The sequence below is a fragment of the Macaca mulatta genome, chromosome 10 (genome assembly GCF_049350105.2).
Source record: "Macaca mulatta isolate MMU2019108-1 chromosome 10, T2T-MMU8v2.0, whole genome shotgun sequence".
Lineage (NCBI taxonomy): Eukaryota > Metazoa > Chordata > Mammalia > Primates > Cercopithecidae > Macaca > Macaca mulatta.
The window spans coordinates 84,857,631-84,869,210 of record NC_133415.1 but is presented as its reverse complement, the minus strand read 5'-3'; the positions used below and the strand labels follow the sequence as shown (position 1 = coordinate 84,869,210).

The 11,580-nt window shown below is 44.6% G+C and overlaps 1 long non-coding RNA gene across 1 annotated transcript; it reads right to left on the bottom strand.

The window, feature by feature from the left end:
- Positions 1-8,367: 8,367 nt before the first annotated feature.
- LOC144332059 (uncharacterized) lies at positions 8,368-11,293 on the bottom strand. Its single transcript, XR_013399777.1, has 2 exons — positions 11,210-11,293; positions 8,368-9,431 (listed from the first exon to the last, which is right to left on the bottom strand). It is a non-coding gene; the product is annotated as an uncharacterized LOC144332059 (long non-coding RNA).
- Between the last annotated feature and the right edge of the window lie 287 nt (positions 11,294-11,580).

Below are 11,580 nucleotides of genomic sequence, written 5' to 3'. Positions count from 1 at the left end.
AATTTTATTTATAATATCACTAGAAGAATAAAATACTTAGGAATAAATTTTTTAAAAGTTTAACAATATACTCTGAAAGCAAGAAAACATCCTTGAAAGAAACTTAAGACCTAAATAAAATCATCCCATGGGTTGGGAGAGACATCTCATGTTCATGGATTGGAAAACTTAATAGTGTTGATGATAGTACTCCCCATATTGATCAATACAATCCGTATCAAAACCCCAGTTGCCTTTTTCTCTTTTTTTTTTTTTGGCAAGAATAAACAAGTTGGTCCTAAAATTCATATGGAAATGCAAGGGACCTAGAACAGCCAAAATAATCTTGAAAAGAACAACAAAGTTGCAAAACTAACACTTCCTGATTTCCAAAACTTACTACAAAGCTACAGTAATCAAGACAGTGTGGTATTGGTGTAAGAATAGAAATGTAGGTCAACGGGACAGCATTGAGAGTTGAGAAATGTACCCTCACATTTATGACCAATTGATGTTCAACAAGAACGCCAAAACAATTCAATAGTGGGAAAAAAAATAGTATTTTCAACAAATGGTGCTAGAACAACTCAATATTCACATGCAAAAGAATGAAGTTGGATCCCAAAGTGGATCGTAGATCTAAGTGTATGAACTAAAACTATAAAGCTCTTTTTTTTTTTTTTTGAGATGGGGTTTCACTTTGTCACCCAGGTTGGAGTGCAGTGGTGCGATCTTGGCCACTACAACCTCCATCTCCCAAGCTCAAGCGATCCTCCCACCTCAGCCTCCTGAGCAGTTGGGATCACAGGCACACACCACCACACCGGCTAATTTTTTTGTATTTTTGGTAGAGAAGGAGTTTTGCCATGTTTCCCAGGCTGTAAAACTCTTAGAAGAAAACAAAGAAGGAAATTTTCATGACCTTGGGCTAGGCAAATTCTTCTTAGATGGGATACAAGTGACAAAAGGAAAAAATAGATAAATTGCACTTTATCGAAATTAAAAACTTGTGCTGCAAGTAATATATCATGAAAATGAAAACACAACCCACAGAATGGGATGAAATATTTGCAAATCACAGATCTGAAAAGGGACTGGGGTCCTGAATATATAAATAGGATGGCTCAATACTTTAAAATTCCACAATTTAAAAGTGGGCAAGAGATCTGAATAGATAGTTCTCCGAAGAGGCTATACAAATGGCCAATAAGCACACGGAAAGGTGCTTCATATCATTAGTTATTAGAGAAATGCAAATCAACCCCATAATGAGATTCCATTTTACATCCATTAGAATTGCTGTAATTTAAAAAGACAGATAATAACAACTGTTGGTGAGAATACGGAGAGCATATGGAGAGATTCCACCTCATACAATGATGGTGGAAATGTAAAAGGAGCAGCTGCTTTGGGAAACAGTCTGGCAGTTCCTCAAAAAGTTAAACATAGAATTACCCTATGACCCAGCAATCCCATGCCCAGGTATATCCCCAGGAAATTTGAAAACATATTTCTACACAAAGTTCTGCACATAAAATCTTCATACCAGCATTATTCATAACAGCCAAAAAGTGGAAACAACTTCGATGTCCCTCAATGGATAAAGGTGGCATATCCATACAATGAAATATTATTTGGCAATAAAGAGGTATGAAGTACTGATACAGGCTATGATGTGGATGGACCTTGAAAACATTATGCTAAATGAAAGCAGCTGACCACAAAATACTATATATTATAAAATCCAATTTATATGAAAGGTCAAGAACAGGCTAATCTATAGAAACAGAAAAGAGGTTGGGCACAGTGGCACATGCCTGTAGTCCCAGCCACTCTGGAGGCTGAGGTAGGAGGATCATTTGAGCCCAGGAGTTCAAGACCAGCCTGGGCATCATGCTGAGACCCCCATCTCTACTTAAAAGGAAAAGAAAAAGGAGATTATTGGTTGCATTGGGCTGGGAGCTGAGGAGAAATAAGAAGTGGCTGAAGTACAGGGTGTTTTTGGTGGGTAGGTAATGAAAATGTTCTAAAATTGATTGCGGTGATGGTTGTACACTTTGAATATACTAAAAACCATTGCATTGTAAAACTTAAACAGGTGAATTGTATAGTATGTAAATTTATAATTCAATAAAAATGCTTTTTACAAAAGAAGGAGGAAGCCCCTTATGTACTAATACAGAACAATGCAAAAATATAGCTGTAAATATGGAAAAAAATTGAGGCATCCAACAGCTTCTATTGTATTTCACTATTTGTGCAGAATAACAGAACAAACACACTAGCATATGGCTAGGCCAAGTCAAGAAGGGCACACATAGCAAACAGTCCCAGCGGTTTCTTCCAGGAAGGGGAACTGCATTGTATCTTTTGTACTCTTGAATGTTGAACTACTTAAATATATTAGCTATTCAAAATAAAATAAAGTCAATGGAAAATACAATCAGAGACTTCATGGATGAGATAGAATTGATGCTGCCTGGGATTTTTAGGGGATGAAAAGTCAAGAAAGGTGTTCTGGGTGTGCATTTGACTGTGGGGCCAGGGGTGGAAGAGTGTGGGAACAAAGGCACAGAGGCTGGACTGACCGCCTCTCACTAGCTGTGACTTTGGACAGGTCCTCTCTGCCCATTTCCTCCCCTGCATAATAGAATAAGAGTACCTCCTGCACCAATGTAATTGAGGTTGCCCTCAATTACATTATCTCATTTTCTGTCTTATAAGTAGGGATGACTATAAAAGGGTTGCACAGAGAGGTAAAGACACTTGCCCGAGGTCACACAGCCAATAAGGGCCAGAGCTGGGATTTGAAGAACCCACGTGCACGTGCCTCCAGTGTGCCTCTGACAGCTGTGTTTGTAACCATTTCACAAAATGTAGTAATTGTGCCCAGGAAGTTGAGGAATATAGAGATGCAGAATGCAGGAAGGGACCCAGGGCTCCATCCTGGAAGGAGGGCAGGAGCTAGAACACAATGTAAGCTTCGCTTTGCATTAGGTCAGAGGTTGGCTCTTTCAAAAATGTATTTTCCTACTTCCAGAGAGCATTTGCATTTCATATTTCAAATTCTTTGGGACCACTGTTGATTGTTCTATATTCAAAACATGTTGAGGGATGGGAGAGAGCGCCACAATCATTATTTCAGAGCTCAACCATTTCCCCTTTTATTTGTAAAGTAGCCAGCGTTTATTTCATAGCTACACTCTCCCAGGCAGGAGTTCACTGCTCCCCACATTTCCAAAAGGGGCAAATGAAAATCAGAGGAGACTCACCCTTGAGAAATGCTCAAGAGCCCCTACGAGGTCCCCGACCGCCTTCGAAAGCTCCTCCCTCCTTCAGTCTTCTTTAACTCCCACTCAGCCTTATTTTTCTCCAGATAATTTGTCGCCATCAGGCACTATGGTACATATTTGTATGTTCACCTGCTGATTCTCTGTCTCCTCTACTATGTTGCAAATTCCATGCAGATACTATTCACCTGCCCATTTTACAGAGGAAGAAACTGTCTGAGTCCCAGCTCAGAGTTTAGGAATGGCCAGTGAGTGACAGTGACAGTGCTGGCATCTAAACCCTTCATTCTTTGATTAATTCCATTAATACGTATTAAGGGTCTACCATGTGCATTTCTGCCAAGGTCTGGGAGCACAAAAACAGAGAAGAGGGTTTTGGCCCTCAAGCAACTTTCAGTACAATTATGGAGGCACTCATTTAACCAATAACTTAGATACAGAGTGGAAAATGCCACTAGAAAGAGAGAGAGAGAGAGAGAGAGATAGGCCCATGATATTGTAGGACCAAGTAGCAAGGACACTGAGTGTGACAAGGACTTCTTGAAAAAGGTGATATGGGCCAGGCACGGTGGCTCATGCCTGTAATCCCAGCACTTTGGGAGGCTGAGGTGGGCGGATCACCTGATGTCAGGAGTTAGAGACCAGCCTGGACAACATGGCAAAACCCCGTCTCTACTAAAAATACAAATTAGCTAGGCGTGATGGTGGGCGCCTGTAATACCAGCTACTTGGAGGCTGAGGCAGGAGAATTGCTTGAATCCGGGAGGCAGAGGTTGCAGTGAGCTGAGATCGCGCCACTGCACTCCAGCCTGGGCAATGGAGGGAGACCTGTCTTACAGAAAAAAAAAAAAAAAAAAGGTGATATGAGTTGAGGCTTAACGGATGCCAGTGGAAGATCAGGGCAAAGGGTGTTCCAGACAGAAGGGACAACCTGACAAAGGCTTGAGAGGGAAACAGTCTGACCTGTTTGAGGAACTGTAAACATTTCCATGTTGTCGGTGCCTGAAGCCCCAGACAGATACCATATTTGGAAGAGGAGGCTGGAAGAAGCAGCAGCAGCTGGTAGGCACTGGGGCCAACTCATGTGGGACTCGGGCAGGACTGCACAAGGCTGGCCTATGGGTGCCTTCCAAGCTTACCTACCCCAAGTACCATCCTGGAGGCTGCAGACCTCCTGCTCAGGGGCAGGGTGAGACTGGGTGGGGACAGGGGGGCGGTGCTTGGGGAGTCCATGAAATTGTTTTTCTGCCCCCAGCTGCATGGCTACCCCCAGCTGACAGGTCCCCCCAGGGCGGTTGGGGTACTGTTCAGTTTCACAACACCCCTCTTCTCTTCCCCTAGTGTCTCTGGAGGCTAAGAAAAGAGGAAGCGCTTTGCGGACTTCCTCCTGGGTCCGGGCTTGCACCCAAGCCCAGGCTGGTCTTCTCCCAGGGGCAGGGCTGGACCTGCCCACTGCATTCTGCCAGAAAATAAAGGGCCTGGGTATGGCCCTGCCCTTCATTCAGTGTTGGACATGCTCAAGCATGGTACGCCCAGGCCTGGGACTAGGAGAGTAGGTTGGAGTCCCAGCTCTTTTACTTGCTGTGTGTGCCTGACAAACTGTTCTCTGAGCCTGAATCTCAAAGAGGAAGACACATCCTTACTCAGCAATTTGAAACTGGGGTGATGTGCATTAATTATCGTGGAGAGATCCCCAAGACATTCTTTGAGAATCACAGAGTACATTTCTTTTTAAAATAACATGGTTTTGTGTTTACCTCTACATGTATGTAAATGCATAGATAAAACTCTGGAAGCTAAACAGCCAACAAGAAACAGAGGTTGTCACTGAAGAGAAAAGGAACATTGAAATTGGTGGTGGGGGGGAGTCTTTTTCTGTTTTTTTCTTTTTTATTTTTTTTACTTTAAGTTCTGGGATACATGTGCAGAACATGTAGGTTTGTTACATAGGTATACATGCACCATGGTGGTTTGCTGCACCCATCAACCTGTCATCTAGGTTTTAAGCTCCGCATGCATTAGGTATTTATCTTAATGCTCTGCCTCCCCTTTCCCCTCATCCCCCAACGGGCCCCAGTGTGTGATGTTCCTCTCCCTGTTCTTTTCTTTCTTAACTAAAATGCATTGTTTTTATTTATGGAACTAAAATAATGATAATAAATGAAGGAACTGGCATATATGGTTATCAAGGGTTCCTTCTTCTGAACATTTTATTATGAAAATGTCCAAATATACAGCAAAATTGAAAGACTTTTACAAGAAAATACCTACTCTCACCATCTACATTCTACCATTCACATTTTAGTTGCTTTAACTACGTTTGTCCATCTATCTGTCCATCAATTCATCTTTTAAAATGCATTTTGAAGAAATTACTTCAGCACACATATTATTAACTGGAGTTCAATTTCAATATTTGTTTACAGTAGTTTTCTTTTAATGTAAATTTACAGGCAGAAGGCAAAAGATTAAGTGTTCATTTGCTGAGTTTTTACAAATGCATATATATTTATGTAACTTAAATCCCATTAAGAGATACATTTTTATCACTCTAGAAAGTTCCCTCTTGTGGCCAGGCGCGGTGGCCTGTAATCCCAGCACTTTGGGAGGCCGAGACGGGCAGATCACAAGGTCAGGAGATCGAGACCATCCTGGCGAACCCGGTGAAACCCCATCTCTACTAAAAAATACAAAAAACTAGCCGGGCGAGGTGGCGGTCGCCTGTAGTCCCAGCTACTCGGGAGGCTGAGGCAGAAGAATGGCGTGAACCCGGGAGGTGGAGCTTGCAGTGAGCTGAGATCCGGCCACTGCACTCCAGCCTGGGTGACAGAGCGAGACCCCGTCTCAAAAAAAAAAAAAAAAAAGAAAGTTCCCTCTTGTTCTTGTGTGTATATATACACATATATACATACATATATATGCATATATATACATATATTTGCACGTACATACATACATATATATGCATATATATACTTACATACATATATATACACACATACTTTTTTTTAGAGAGTAGGTCTCACTATGTTGCCCAGGTTGGCCTTGAACTCCTGGTTTCAGGTGATCCTCCCACCCCAGCCTCCCAAGTAGTTGGGACTACAGGCCTCTGTGGTGTATTTTAATTGCTGACATCTTACGGGTCAACACTCAGCACAGAGCCAGGTATATAGTAAATGCTCAATAATGTTGGTTGAAGGAAGGAACGAGTCTAGGAATGAATGTGCAGGTGGCTTGCTCCCCTAAGGGCAGGACCATGTCTCTTTCTTTTGCAATCACCACGGAATTGATACACATCAAATGCTTAATAAAGGTTTATTTATTGTGGCCAGGCAGGGTGGCTTAAACCTCTAATCCTAGCACTTTGGGAGCCTGAGGTGGGAGGATTGCTTGAGCCCAGGAGTTTGAGACCAGCCTACACAACAAAGTGAGACCCCATCTGTACAATAATAATAATAATAATAATAATAATAATAATAATAAAATTAACCAAGCATGGTGGTGCATGCCTATTGTCCCAGCTACATGGGAGGCTGAGGCAGGAGGATTGCTTGAGCCCAGGAGGTCAAGGTAACAGTGAGTTGTGTTCACCCCATTGCACTCCAGCCTGGATGGCAGCACGAGATGATCTCAAAAACAAAAACAAAACAACAACAAAAAACAAAAACAAAACAAAACAAAAACAAACCTTTGCTGATTACATTAGTTATATACTGCTGTGTAACAGATTACCCAAAATTTAGCAACTTAAAACTGTATAAACATACAGAAGGAGCAAGACTGAGATTTAAAAAATTATAACTATTAAAAAAAATAGAGACAGGGTCTCACTATGTTACCCAGGCTGGTCTTGAACTCCTAGCCTCAGGCAACCCTCCCAACTTAGCCTCCCAAATTGCTGGGATTACAAGTGCGAGCCACCGCACCTGACCAACATTTATTATCTCACAGAGTTTCTGTGGGTCAGAAATGTGGAAGTAGCTTAGCTCAGTGGTTTTGGCTTGGGATCTCTTATGAGGCTGCAGTCAACATGTCAGCCTGGTGGGAAATCATCTGAAGCCTGGACTGGGGCTGGGGGATCTGTTTCCAAGATAGTTCACTCACATGACTGTTGGCAGGAGGCTCTGTGCTGGGTGCCGTGCTGAGCTCCAGGGAGTGTAGGAATGAGTCAGAACCAGCCTCCCCTTCCAAGATCTCTCTCTCTGTGTCTCTCTCTGTCTCTCTGTCTCTCTGTCTCTCTGTCTCTGTCTCTCTCTCTCTGTGTGTGTGTGTGTGTGTGTGTGTGTGTGTGTGTGTGTGTGTGTGTGTGAGTGTTGGGAGTAGGGGTGGGGTTGGAGGGGTCAGACAGCTATGGAAACACATGGTGTCTATAGAGTTCAGTAAATACCACAATACTGGAATGGTGGCTTTTTAAAAATTGCTTTGCTGTAATTCATATTCATGACGTAACATTTAGGACACATCATGCAGAGAAAGTCTCCTTCCCTCCTTATTCTACAGCCACACACTCCTCCAGCTCAGAGGCACAACTATAACTTGTTTTGTGTACCTTCCAGAACTATTCTACACTTACAAGGCATTTCCTACCTCCTTAAACAAAAAGACAGCACTATTCAAAGTGTATTGTTCTGTACTTTGCCTTTGTTTCTTTTTTTTTTTTTTTCACTTACTCTATCTTGGAAATAATTCTGTATCAGTACACAGAGTGACTTTGTTCTTATTTATGGCTGCATAGTATTCTATTGCCTGCATGAGCCACAGTTCATTTAACCAAACCCCTATCACTGAACATTTCGTTTATTTCCAAACTCTTGTTATTAGAGACAAAGCTGCAATGACTTTCCTTGCACATTGGTTTCCACTCGTGTGGGTATAAATGTCGGAGAAATTCTTGGCAGTGGAATTGTTGCATCGAAGGGCTCATGCATCCTGGTAGATATTGCTCAGTAGGGTTTATACCAACTCGCTCTCCCACCAGGAATGTGTGAGAGTGTCTGTCTCCTCACACCTACACCCACATAGTGAGTGATCACACTTTTCCAAACTTTGCCAGTCTCTTAATTGAAAAATGGTTGCTCGGTGTTAATTTGCATTTATCTTTTGAGTGAGGCTGAACATCTTGTCACATGTTTTAGAGTCATTTGTATTTTCTGTGAACTGTCTGTATAAATAATTTGCCTATTTTTCTATTAGGTTGTTGGTCTTATTTACTTGTAGGTCTTTATACATCAAATGCGCTACCCCTTTGTCCTCATGATAGACTTTGAAATTTTTTTTTTTTAGGAGAACAGGCTGCTTTTAGATATAAATGAGAAGCTTCTGCAGATCGCATCATTTTCTGCACATTGCTGCAGGGCTGCCCAATGGCTGAGGCATTGGGAATACTGTGTAGGGCTCTTAAAGGTGATGTTAGAAGCCGGGGGGTGGGCCCTGGGGACGGCAGGCAGGGAGTGGGGGGACAAGGAGGTGGATATTAGCTCTTGCATTGGATGGAAGGGGCTGCCACAGGAGACAGTGAACTCCCCAAGGTAGAAAGTGGGCAGAACAGGCTGGCCTGGCTTTAAGACCCCTCTGCCCCTGCTCTCAAATACCTGAGGATAAGCAACAAGTCAAGTGGGAGGACCCACCAAGAGGGCCATCAATTTCTGGCCATTTAGGCCTGATTGGGTGGTTACTGCATCTGGAAGCTCCTAGTAACATTATTTAATAGTAATATAAACTCCTAGAATGTAAACTCCAAGAGGCCAGGGTTTAAATGCTAAATAAATGGTTGTGGAATGAATGAATGAATGAATGATGAATGAATGAATTTGGTCAAAGAATGTGAGGGGCTACTATTTCTGGGTGGGGGTGGGGGTAGGCAGAGTTCTCTTTCTCTCCCTTCCTCTTTGAACCTACTCTCTCCTCTTCCTTCCTCTTACCCCAGCTCAGTCAGGTCTCTCTCTCATGTGGTCCTGGTTCCAGACTCCTCCCCACTTCGCTGCTTCCAGGCGCTCCTCTGTTTTCCTATTGATCCTCCTCTCCAGCAGCTTGATTCGCTTCAAGAAAATGCAGGTTCCCTGGCTTGTTCCCAGGCAGGGCACCGTGGTTCACGCCTGTAATCTCAGCACTTTGGGAGGCTCAGGCGGGCGGATCCCTTGAGCTCAGAAGTTCAAGATCATCCTGGGCAACATAAAGAGAGCCCATCTTTACAAAAAATTTTAGAAATAGCCAGGCGTCGTGGTGCACACCTGTAATCCCGCTGCTTCGAAGGCTGAGGTGGGAGAATGGCTTGAGCCCAGGAGCTGGAGGCTGCAGTGAGCTACCATTGTTGTTCCACCGCACTCCAGCTGGGTGACAGAGTGAGAACCCGCCTCAAACAACAATAACAACAATGACAACAACAGCAAACATTAGATGGCCTCCCATTGCCTGCGCTTCCTAGCTTGCCCTTCAAGGGGCTTCTAATCTACCCACTTCTCTGGTTTCCTCTCCTGCAACTCCTACCCATCCACCTTGTCTCCCACCTCACACACTCCGTGTTCCCCCAGCAATTACAACGGTCACTAACTGAGCCCTTTCTACATGTACTTTTACGTGAAATATCTTGTTTAAGACTCACAACAATCTATGGGATCTACGAGGGTGAGGCTATTATCAACCCCACTGTACAGATGAGGAAACCAAGACCCAAGGACATTTTAGGGGCTTTCCAAAGGTCACCCGACAAGCAGATGGCAGAGTTCGGATTCAAAACTCTCCGACCCTCCGGCCAGGGAGCCTAAGTGCTGCACCAGGGCTAACCAGTTGCCAGTCCTGGGTGTGCCATGCTCCTTCAAGCTCCCCTGCCTTTGTTTGTGCTGGGTCCTCATCTGGAGGCTCTCCCTTCTATTGTCCATCCACCAAAACCTTGTCTTTCAAGCTCTCGCTCATGGGTCACCTCCCCTGTGAAACCTTTCCCAGCTTCGCCAGAAGGAGCTGATGTCTCACTCTTTGACTTTACAATTGAGAACTTTGTGCTGTGATTATCTGGGGACTGTCTTCCCCATCAGTGTGCCCCTGAGTGGGCAGACTGTGCTGTATCTCCCTCTAGTGTCTTGTGCAATGCCTGGCACAGAGCAAGTGCCCTCTAAATGCTTAGCGGCTGAATGACAGTGGCCCCGGGACTCCTTCTCCTTAGCACAGAGTTGGGAAGGACTGCTGGGAGCTGCCAGTGGAAGTGGGGAGTGGGTAGGAAGTTTCAGGGCCTCGCCTTGGGAGAGGCATCCATCTAGGGGCAGCTGGAGACAATTTTACCACTCACCTTTGGGCCAAGACCATCCCCAGGGGATCCAGCTGGTGGGGAAGTTCTATACTTGCACTACCCCTAGAAGTCCTTGGGAACCAACTATCCCACCCCTAGGGGGGTTTCCCCTCTTGTGATGTCAGGAACTGAACCAAGAAGGGAAGCAATTCTTGGCAGGGTCTCTAGATGCTACAGGAGGAAGTGTGGCCAGAGTCTCCATACTCAGTGCCTGGCTTGCCCTAGCCAGTGCCCTCTGGACCCCAGGAACTAAGGGGTTACATGGCTTTGGTAAGAAGGTAGTTCCGGAGTGGGTGGGGACTTCCTTGGGGTGTGAGGGAAATTGCCCCATCCCCGGAGCTGTGGGGTAAGAACTGTCTGTCCCAGTGCCTCTCAGCAGCCCTGTCACTGTGCTCTGGCTAGGACTTTGGGCAGTTTCTGAGCTTTTCTTGCAAAGCCCCAAGGCCTTTAAGAGGTACTCCTATACCTTTGGCCCCTGTCCCTACCCAACCAACTTTTGCCTCTCCTGCTGCCTCGCTCAGGAACTTACTAAGGCTCCCTGTAGCCTCAGGTCCAAATGCCTCAGGCTACGGCCACTACATCCCAAAGTCTCAGAGACAGGACAGTAGAGAAGCTAGGGGCATGGGCTCTGGGTTAGCCAGACAAGTCCAAAGCCCACCTCACTGTGTGACCTTGGGATATTCACTTCACCTCTTGAACTCCAGTTCCTTCATCCTGAAAATGAAAAGAAATAAAATCGACAACCTCAAAATTAAGGAATTTGCTCAATAGGACAAGTTTATCCAATGGAAGCCATCACAAATCAGTTGTTCTCAGAGTGGTCCCTGGACCATCAGCATCACCTGGGTACTTGCTAGAAATGCAAATTATTGGCTGGGCACGATGGCTCATGCCTGTAATCCCAGCAATTGGGGAGGCCAAGGCGGGTGGATCACCTAAGGTCAGGAGTTCAAGACCAGCCTGGCCAACATGGTGAAACCCAATCTCCACTAAAAATACAAAAATTAGCCAGGCATGGTGGCGCACGCC